The sequence below is a fragment of the Alligator sinensis genome, unplaced genomic scaffold, assembly GCF_000455745.1.
Source record: "Alligator sinensis unplaced genomic scaffold, ASM45574v1 scaffold74_2, whole genome shotgun sequence".
NCBI lineage: Eukaryota > Metazoa > Chordata > Crocodylia > Alligatoridae > Alligator > Alligator sinensis.
In genome coordinates, this window is record NW_005841931.1 from 1754718 (window position 1) to 1766195 (window position 11478).

Here is an 11478-nt window from a genome sequence, read left to right on the forward strand (position 1 = left end):
GGGGGGGGGTATTTAATTAAAGCACCTGCAGTGTCTCCTGTATCAGTGTCCCCACACTTCAAAATGGCGGCATAAGTGCTTGAACTAAAGTTCATTCATTTAGCTAAAGAGCTCCTGCTGCCATTTTGAAGCACAGGGATGCTGATACATGAGACACAGAGGCTGGCTGGAGCACACTAATTAGCATGCTCCAGCAGACTTGATTAATCGAATCTGCTCTGACATGCTGTAATTCCAGCAGATCAGAGCAGCCTCTTAGCACGTCTACAGGCACCCATGGGTGGTATAAGTGTGTGAATTCCTCTCCACGGTGAAACACCTAAATATCTCCAAACCTGTACATCACTAGTTTGCAATTGTTGCAGAAAGACCAAAGAACAAATGGCCCCAAAAATTAACCTTCCTTTACATTCCTTCCCAAACATGGGTCTGTCCAGGTAAAATATAGAGTATCCTGGCACAGAAGCAAAAGCACACCTTGCAATTCTGTTGCCTGTTGTCTCTGGTGGCAAGAGGAGTTTGGACCCCCAAATATATGATTCAAGCACTTTTCAGGGGGACCAAATTCACTTTGACACAAAGCAAACAGGAATCATAATATATTTCATTTCAAACTTATTTATGCTACATATTGATCCTTATGATATCAGACCCACTTCACTGTTTCTAGGACTTTGTCCTTCAAATGATTCATTATTTGAATCACAGCTGGCAATGAAGTTTCCAGCCATTCTCTCTCTTGTATCATATAAAACAATTAATCCCATTAAAAGTGTGAGTGTCTATGTGTGTGTGTGGCAGGGGGGTAGATGGGGCCAGGAGGAAAAAAAGAATGGGACAGAGTATAATAAGTAAATCCACTAATGTATCCAAATGACTCCAAAGTGTCTAAAATTGCTTTTATGCAAGGTTCTGTGCTGTTAATCTGTCTGTGAGACAAACATGTTTAACAGTAGATTATATTTAAGGGTGAAGGAAAAGCAAAGATATATTAAGTGTTCCCCTCAAGGCTCCTTCCTGCTTTCACAAACCCCATGTTTACTGCAACATTCTTCCTAATCTTTGCTTCTTTCTGTTAGGAAAGAAGTTGGAAAGCACTCTGGAAAACTCAATTCCACACATTACAGTAATGAGCTCCTCATTCTTTTCTTCTATTTTAGAAAGAAAAAAGCAAAGCAGAAGAAATAGGGGGAGCTGAGTATAAAACAATGTATGAACTACTCTGTTTGGTCAACATGAGTCCTGATCCTTCAGAAACATCAGCATATACTGAACTTTAAGTACATGAGTCACCATATGCCCGAAGTCTTTACAAGATCAGGGCCTTGTTCTCAAAACCAGGAGGATGTTTCCCTACCAGTATTTGTTTGTTTTCTAACTGTCTAATAGGATAAAAACTCTGAAACAATAATCTTTTCTAATAAACTACACAGACTTACCTCTGCCATATAAAACCTTCAATTAATCTGGTATTACTACATGGGGATAGTGCCAACCTTGCTTAGACTTAGATTTATTATTGAAAAAAATGCATAGTCTCATCAAATTACCAATATAACAAATCAGTTTAAAAACAAACAAACAGTTTTCCAGCAATCTCACTACAAATGGGCTTATGAATAATTGAGGATAGCCACTGTTATTAAGTTGTTCCAGATAAATCTTTTCTTGGAGCTTATCTATGCATAAAAATTGTATCTCCTAACCGCAGACCCCTGAACCCAGTGGGTACATTTGTACTGGTTAAAAAGGGTGCTTATAAGCAAAATCTCTCATTCTTTTATGGAAGGCAAATATGATAAACTAGTGCAAGACTCCCCTATACCTGTGTAACTGTGTCCACACTTGGACTTGTATAGACTGGTTAAAAGGGGGGGGAAAAAAACCCAAAACACCCACACCTCTTACAACATAGAGAGAGACTAATAAAACTTTCTCAAGTGTAAATCAAGTCTTAAGACTAAATCACACTGCAGTATTACTATGAGTTGGTAAATAAATAATCTCTCCTGTTTAAACTGGAGCCTCCGAACACAGAGAGCTCAAAACCTCATATTTTAAAGCTAGTATTCTAGGAACAGCAAGTATTAGTAGTCAGGGCACAAAAGGCCTAGTGTCCCAATTTATCACAGCTTGTGACAGGAGTGTGCTTCCCATATGGGAGAAAAGGATGAACAAAATAGTCCCCCCAGCATTCTGTTGCTATAGAAGGTGCAGGGATGTTGGCTTTACAACTCCCTAAGGAGTGCTACTCTAAGTTCTTGAAAAACTGTTCAGCAAAGAACGCAGACTTGCTTACAGGAGCTAGAGAGAAGCTAGGCAACCTTCCAGTATGTTTACCAAAGGCCCTATAGTTCAAGGGGGAGTAAAATGGTAATATATTAAGCAAAGAAATTGAATTTATATCCAGAACATTTTAATAACTGGAACTATAAACACACACACAGTTGTTTGAGCTTCCTTGCTGCAAGTTGGTCCAAGAATGGATGGACAGACATTGATATGAGCCTTTGTAAAATATAAGGACTTGTTTCCCTGTTGTTCAAATTCCACCTACTTCACAAGTTGTCACTACTCCTGTATTGCCAAGAAACTGCAAGTTACTAAGGTAAAAAAGCCTGGCAGCACCATGGGGGGGGGGGGGGGGTTTGGGTGTTTGGGGGTTTTTGTTTTTTTTTTAACTGATATTGCCACTAAGTGAATAGATACCTATATATTTAAAGCTACAATCACATTTGCCTTCCCTTTGAACAAAGTCTCAGAAGTCTCAGGATTGGACAAACATTTTTCATGCAAGATCAGGGAGGAGGGTCCTTCTGCTCAGTACCATTGAAGGGAGAAGGGCAGGGATATTTTAAAATAAAATGAATAAAAAACTCCAATTTCCAGGGCCATCAATCCAATACCTTTTCACAGCAGAAAAGGGCCGGACGTGTCTCTTTCCAGAGCATCCCTGTTATCACCAGTCAAAACATAGATTTTTTTGAATTGTCTACCATACCATCACCCCACAATGATCCCAGCATTTGTGAGGGACAAATTATGGAACCCAAATTTGGATTCTCATAATACAGCGTGAAACAACCACTGACTTTAAGCCCTCAAACTTAATGCACACAGAAGGAGAAATTCCAACCACATCTAATGTCATTTTTGCTGCACCCAAAAGGCCATTCTAGCTGTACTGCACTGTCTATTGTAAAGAGCAACAGATCAGCTCCTAAGCCATTTATCAACATGTATGCTCTGAACAAGACAGCTACCTTCCAAACATTGCCTCACTTCACAGGAAAAGTGGAGTGTGTGGACAGTGTTTTGTGGCCAAGGGAGTATTTTGTGCATAACATCTGTGTGGGAAACACCTGCACTCCAATTGCTCTGTTTATAGCCAGGCCATCAACTGACAGAAGGCTTTGATCTTCCTATCTGTTATCAGTCCCATGCATTTCTGATGCATTACACTAATCATAAAAAATGCTGGTAGGCAAGAAGCAGAGCTTTGTTTTTTAGGTTGTAGTCTGGCTAAGCAGACAAAGATCATCTGGAAAGCCAAACTAAAAATAAAATTATATTATCTCTCTTTTTCCTCAAGGGAGAACAATGAAAATGGAAGGCAGGAAAAAAAATCAGGAGGGGAAGTAAGCAAACATACAGAAGAAAAAGCAAATTTTCTTAATAGGCATTTCACAGGAAGAAGAAATTGCCTCCTTTACTCTCTTCAGAGATGCTCATTCACAGCAGGTGGAGTAATATAAGTATGTTTACTCATTTAAAAATAGACATAAGGTCAACATTGCTCACATAATTAATTCAGAGGCCAGCAAATTGATTTGTTATGAATACTACCCACATCCAGCTCCTATCAGAAGTACAGATTTTACAGCACTAAGTGTTATGTGACTAACAGTAGCACAGCCCTGATACAATCTCCACAATGGCTGCTACTCTGCACTGAGAGGAAAAAAAAGGAGGGGAAAAAGTATGAGGAACTGATGACTCCTGTGCTAAGCACAGACAGTCAAAAAGCCCAAGGCTGAATTGATTCAGTCTTTGCAGGTTCGTCTAAGCTGCAAAGATTGAACCAATAAGCACGTGAACAGACATTCACTTTTGATTCAGGAAATGCAGCCACATGACTGCAGTGGCTCAAGTCAGAAGCCAGGGGGGTGGGGTGCTAGAGCACAGCTCTCTGGCACATAACTAGCATGGGCTGTGTGTTCGATTCTTCTTCCAGCTGCCCCTAAGGTTTGGGATTTGCAGTCCAGACTCATAGCAGCAGCACTCTGCAGGGTTGCTCATCACTTCCAGTTCCTGCTTCTAGGTGCCTCTAGGATTTGTAGTCCACAGTGAAGCCAGCACTAAGTAAGTAGGGCAGGGAAGCTCCGTACTTGGGCAAAGGGAAGTTTAATCCTCCTCCCTGGCTCTGGGGCTAGCTTTGGGGGACAGTGAGCCAGCCCTTGCTGCTCCAGCTAGGGAGGAGACAGCCCAGGGCTGCAAGATGCTGGGGGACTCTGATTTGATCTGAACCAGGAAGGGGTCAGGGACAGAAGTTTCATAAACCAGTTAAGTCTGATACTACATTCCACCAGGTTTATCTTAAACCAGTTTCAGCCATTTTCAAATTGGTTTATGTATACTGAACTTCTATTCTGTTACAGGTTTAAACCAGTTTCTGATCACTTAAACTGGTTTATGTGCAAGTTTTGTCCCTAGCCCTATTGTGCTTGGTATTATTGCAGAACTTAGCAGCTTCAAAACAACCTCAGTCTCTGACGTATTAAGTGTTGTACATAAATGAGATAAATATTTTTGCTTCAAAGAGCTTGAAATCTAAACGGACAAGAGAAATAAAGAATGGGGAACAGGAAGTGTTCTTGCCAGTTTTGCAGTTGGAGAACTGAAGCACAGACAGATCAGGAGTCCATCAAAGGCATAAAGAAGTTAGGCACATGATTTTTCTATTGACATCTTAACCTTCCAAAAACCTCCCAGGAAGGACTTGCTGAAGGGTCAGGAACAGAATGCATCTTCTATATTTCAATCTGTGAGGCTAGACAACCCTTTCTTATCAACCCTTTCCATTTATTTTGTTAACAGAAGTATCATATTGGAGGTAAACAGCTTGGAAGCCAAGATGTAGAGAACTCAGACATCCCCATTACTTTTTGAGGAAAAAAAGTCAAATCAAGAAAGAGGTGAACTTAATGTACCTGCTAATGTTACAGACAGCAGAGAGGCACAGAAAAAATAAGTTTCATACCCAGCTCTGCCAATGTACCCAGAGTTAGTCTGCAAACCAACTCTGACTTTTTGTCCCCTTCCCTCCTATGTTTCCTCTTCTAGTGATCCAGTTTCACATGTCTGCTGATCCCAAGAAGAAATTTAGATTTGTACAACTATAAAAAGGAGACAAAGCCCTTTACCACCTAGGAGTATATTGCTCAATAATTTCCTTTGACGTGGATTCCCATTTCACAAATGGATTTTTAAAAAAACCCCACCATGAGAACTATGTCACTCATCCTTCAAAATGTCACTGTAAGAAGCACGCTCATATGGCAGCTTGCTTACTGGTACATATTTCTATGCATCATTCTATTTGTCCACATTCTTCAGATTGAAAGTGTTCTCTTCTGACACACAATGAGCAATCATGCGAACTCAAAACTACTAGGTGGTCAAAAGACTTCCTGAGAGGCTTTAGGAAACAGTAGGTGTGTCTACACATGCCACTATGGTGCTCTTGTTACTGCACCATCATTTAGTACTTCCTACATTGCACATGGTTATTTTGAGGCACTATAACGAGGAAGCGTGTCACTATGGCGATGTAGCTGCGGCATCACGGTTTTTACCTGCAGATGCTATGTTGCCATAGTGTATTGCTATGGCAACGTAGTGTCACATGTAAATGCACCTGCTGATGAGGAATAGTTCTGGAATTATTAAAGTTCTACCAATTGTTAAAATATGGCTAGGCTTAGATTCTTGTCTGATCCAGTGTACAACTCATCCATTATCCATGATTTACAGAGTTTGTGGCCAGGGCAAATACATGGGCAGCTCGACAATTTTGAAAAGGAGTGGCAGATGCCAAGGTGCATCATCACATATAAAACAACACATTTTTCTCCAGTTAAAAATAAACTAGAAGCTTTATTAATAAGCTAGGGGCCCAGGGCTGTATTATTCAGTTTAAAAGTGAGGCAAAAAAAAAAAAATGTCATAGATATCAGGGCTGGAAAGGACTTCGAAAGATCATCAAGTCCAGCCTCCTGCCCCAGGGGTAGAAAGTCAGCTAGGGTCAAAGGATTCCAGCAAGATAAGCGTCCAAACATTTCTTGAATGAGTTCAGAGTAGGTGCTTGCACCACCTCTAGAGGAAGTCTATTCCAGGCCTTGGGGGCTTGGACAGTAAAGAAGTTTTTCCTTATGTCCAGCCTGAAATGGTCTTGCAGGAGTCTGTGACTGTTGGTCCTTGTTATCCCCTGGGGCACTCTGATGAACAGACGTTCCCCCAGATCCTGATGCACAACCCTTATGTACTTATAGGCTTACACCAGGTCACCCCTGAGCCTTCACTTTTTGAGATATAATGATATAACTTCATTGGAATGAATTAAAAAATAAATAAATTGCAGGCTTGTGAAATAAGAGCTTCATTTCCAGGAGCAGCTAGCAGACAAGAGAATTACAGAACAAAGGATAGTTTGACTGGTGGCATATTAAGACCATTAAAAAAGCAGAGAGGGTTGTTTAATAGCTCTGATGAACAGTTTAGAAGGGATCAGGTAGATTATAATGAGCCATGAAGTCAAATGACTCCCTCAGCACTGCCTGACTGGAAATACTGCTGCCACTGCTAGGCAGTTAAGTTTTAAACTCCGGATGGAGCAGGAATCAAGGGGCCTGCAAGTGCATCAGTACAACCCCTGAATCTGCCCCTGGGAGAAGTAGGTGCTTGCTGAGGGCTTTCCAAGGTAAGATAAGGAACCCCTTTAACTTAGGCTGGGGCTTACTTCAGGATCAGGAGAAAGGCTTCCCTGAAGTACACCCTCCTCTACCTGAGCAGAGCTGGGACAAACTAGAGAATCAAATCCTCCATGACTGTTTAAACTTCTCTATGAAAATGCAATCAAGGCAGGCTACAATATAGGGGCGCAGTAGGGTTTAAAGTATACAGACTGCCACAGCGATGAAACGCACCATTTAACTGTATTATATGATGGCTATGTGGTAACCTACATATAACTGATTTCTGTTTTAGTGCAGGTTGAAATGGAGAAAGCTGGAGGAACCATGAATACCACCACCAGCCGCCTTCTACTTGACACCCTAAGAAGAAAGGCAGAGTCAAGAATGGGCATGAAAACTGGACTCTTCCCCATTAAAAGACACACTGTCAGAACACTATAGAGAAGCGTGAGGTTTCTGTGGCACACTTATTCTGCAGTCTGAAAACATCACCTGTTTCCCAGGGCTGTTTTGGTTTATTTTTATCCTGTCGGAGGGGTTAAAATGATTGCCACTACCGCATCCCTTGTGTTTGTGTCACATAACTGCTGTTGATTAGCTGCATCAGTACTCTATTTCATTAATGCAAAATGAAAGCTGTAAATGGGATTGTGCTTCTATATTATGTTACTGAAAATGAACAGTGCTGTGATCTTAATAAGACATGAGGTTTCTTCTTCTGCCTGGAAGTACTAGTTCTGCTTCTGCCGGTAAAACTGAAAAGTTTTGTAAGTACTTTGACTTGGCAAGACTGGCAGAAGAGGCTTTCTAAGATGTTTTTCCAGCATGATTCCCACCAAGCTTAGATTGCATTTGTCTACATTTTATTATCCAGGCTTGGACTGTGACATTCACTGAGTTGGGATGAAGTTTGTTTTGTCTGCAGATGTTAAACAGTACATCGGACTGACCTCCATGCAATGCCATAGCAGACATTTCCTGTATGTTTCAACACATTTCCATAACTAGCTTTTATGTAAATTTGTTAGACCAACAGTGTGTGAACTGCTTTACCTCAGTTTCACCTTGCTGTGTCTATTCTAAATCTAAATATTCCATTTCCATGTGCTAGGAGAAAAAACACTAGACAACTGTTCCCAGAAACATGCTGGAAGAGAGCCACATCTGTGAGATTTCAAGAGACTACTTATTCTGTCTACATTGTTTCTCCTACTTTGCTTCATCCCTATTTACACAGTGCTTGTTTGTCTGGACTGGGATGACTAAGGGGTCTGTTTGTTTGGGTTTCTTTCTTTTTTAAAAAAAATACTTGACAACGTTGTCTACTGTTATCAGACAAGTTAAAAAAAGAGGGGCAAAGGTACAAGATGGCTGGGGTGGATAACTGGATAATGTTATCCAGGATAAACACAGGTGACTCTTCTGGATTCACTTAGAGTGAATAATGATTACTGCTCTGAATTGTAAACAGCTGGACTTGAGAGACAGGTAGATGATTTCCAGGGGAAAAAAAACAACCAATAGCAATATTAAGAGTTACAGGGCAATAGCCATTTAATATTGTATACCTGGATAAAAGCAGCATAATTACTACTGTCACAACCCAAAGGGTATGATTTTTGTTTTTGTGTGCTTCAGCACTGCTAAATTGTTCCGCTAAATTACAGCTTCTTTGCACGGTGGAGTTTTCTGCTGCAAAAGAGAACCCCGGTGCAAGGGAGAATTTCCCACCAATTTGAAGCTTTCTTTGCATGGTGCATTTCTTTGTTGCAGCACAGAAATGCTCGTTTTAAAGAGTTCCCGCCATTTGTATGCTAATTCAAGCCCCATTATTGGCCAGTTCTAAATTATTCACACGTGGCGGCTAGTGATTGGCTTGCTAGCCGTATAAAAGGCTTGAGTGGTCTCTGCCCAAGTTGGAGGACTCCACGAACACCAGGAGGAGGAGACTTCACGCTGTGTGAAGATCTCTAAGCGCTGCGGATCCTTACGGACCCAGCGCATTTCAAGCAGGCAACAGAGGTCTGATCAGCCTCTAGCCTCTCCCCGTCATCGATAGATTCCTAGACGTATCCCTTCCTGCGCGCAAAAGAACCGGACCCACAGAGCCTAGCAAACTTCGTGAGAGTCCAGCTGGAACAACTGACATAGTTGTTCAGACGACCGGACTACCTCAGAGCACAAGTTCCACAGAGCCTAGCAAACTTCGTGTGAGTCTATTCAGAGCTCTTTCGGATGAGCACTTTCTTCAGTTGGCACGACGGGCTCACGGTTTAGAGCCTCCAACCAGACGGGCTAGAAGAGTGTTCACGGGACGGAACTCTAGTCCACCTCTTATCTTTTCTATCTGCAACTGTAACTCAAGCAAGTTTTCCTGCCTGCACCGCGACCATCTTTGGTGCAAGTAAACAATCTTTAAATCTACCGCTACGAGTCTGTGCCTAATTCTAGCTTGACGTGCGCCCTCTCCGACCCCGCGTGCCCGGGCTGCTGGCCACAGCCCGCGTGCAGCACGAAAAAGGGCCTGGCTCGTGCCCGGCCCGCACAACTACTACAAGAGAAAGGGTAAGAATGGGATGCTAAATGGGGAAAGACTGGTTAATAGACAGAGCAGATAAAGCCCAGCATACTTTGCACTGTAGAAAATTCTGGGGAAAAAATGGTGAAAGGAAAATGAGTGAAGTTGGGGATTTGAGTGCAAGAAAAAAAAGAGGGCAAGCACACACAAAAGTGCGCGTGTGTGTGGAGGTACACATGCGCCTATGATTCAGTTAAAGGGAAAGGTCAGGGAATGGATAAAAAGAATACAATGTGTGCAAACATGTGGTGAACATGATCCAGGAAAGAGGTCAGAGGATCAAAATAGGAGCAAACGATATTTTGGCATAGTAATATATACCAGCGTTTATACAGCAGGTTGACTATAATAAAACCTCGAGTGTAATAAATGGTTAGTTATATTCCCATCATTAAAAAGAAAACCACACTTCATAAAAGCAAATGCACTTCAAGATGTCAGATTATATAGCTTTTGCCTTCTGCCTCAAAAAGCATTTCAGACCAGTATCTATCCCCAGTAGAACTGCACATCTGGTCATTTGTTATTGTTTTTCTGAGACACAATACCAGCAAAAAATACAAGCCATCAATGATTTCTGCAACTATTGCATGCAACCACATATGCTCTTGCATGTACACTAGCCAAGATTTTCAGAAGTGACAAGTGATTTCAGGTCCTCAATTTCATAGGTGCCCAATCTGAGACATCTTAAAGGGAGCTGGTTTTCAGAAAATGTTGAGCAATAATGTTCTGATAAACAAGGTCCCATTAAATGACTCAAAAATAGGGAACCAAACCTGAAGCACACAAACCTTTTTGTTTCCTTTTAAACTCCGGACTTTTATCTTCCATTGCTTTGTAGATAGCTCAGGGCAGGGGAAGGGGGCAAAATACGGCCCGCGGGCCAGATCCAGCCCACCAGGCCATTCTATTTGGCCCATGGGGCCCTTAAAAAATTTAGAAAATTAATATTTATCTGCCCCTGGCTGCCTGTCAAAGATGACAGGAGCCAGGGGCAGAAGGACCCAGGGGGAGCTGGTGGCAGAAGTAAACAGCTGCCACAACAAGTCTGACCCAGCCAGGCTGGCCCACCTCCAACCCCCCCACCCCTAACCTCAGCTGGAAACCTCTGCCTAGCAGGGGCTACTGGAGGCTTCTGGCCTGGGGCTGTTTCTGCCTCCCTGCTCTGTGGGAAACACAGATTAGAAGGAGACGGGTGGGAGCCAGGGGAGGACCACAGGTGATTGCCAGGCTGGCTCCTGCAGTCCTGGCACTGCAGTTAGGAACCACATGGTACTGGAGCTCAGGTGGGATTGGGGGGGGGGGGGGTTTTGGGGGGGGGGGGGGGCATGGCTGTGGCAGGCAGGGGAAAGGGGAAGTGAGCGGCATGCAGAGCGCAGAGACAGCTGGTCAGGAGCACAGGGCCCGTGCCAGCACACCAGGGTCAGCGCTGGCAGAGCCCAGAGCAGGGCAGCAGGAGCGCAGGACAGAGGCTGCCTCGGGCTCTATGGAGCCAGCTTGGCTCCCTCCTCTCCCTGCTTGAGCAGCACAGCCTGGCTCCATAGACCCCTGGCAGCCCAGCCTCATGCTCCTGCCACTCTACTCTGGTCCCTGCCAGCACTGGTCATGCTCCTACCCAGCTGTCACTGCACTCCGTGTGCCTGCTCACTGCCCCTTTCCTCCACCTGCCGCAGCCATTTTCCCACTCCACCACACTCCACCGCTGGACACTAGGCACCACATGGTTCCCAGCTGCAGCACTAGGACCACAGGAACAGCCGAGACGTGGTGCCAGAGTGACCGGGCGGGGGGGAGGGAGGGGACAAGGTAGTGACAGGAGAAGGGAAGCAAGCGACAGCATGGGGCCTGTGCCAGCATCCCGGGGCCAGGAGCAGTAGGAACGTACAGCCTGGGCTTGCTGGAGCACTGGGCAGGCTCTGCCTG

At 43.5% G+C, this 11478-nt stretch overlaps 1 protein-coding gene across 1 annotated transcript in view; it reads right to left on the bottom strand.

The window, feature by feature from the left end:
- Window positions 1–11478, bottom strand: part of TBXAS1 (thromboxane A synthase 1) — a 390857-nt gene that overhangs the window by 219043 nt on the left and 160336 nt on the right. The gene's annotated exons all lie outside the window — the stretch shown is intronic.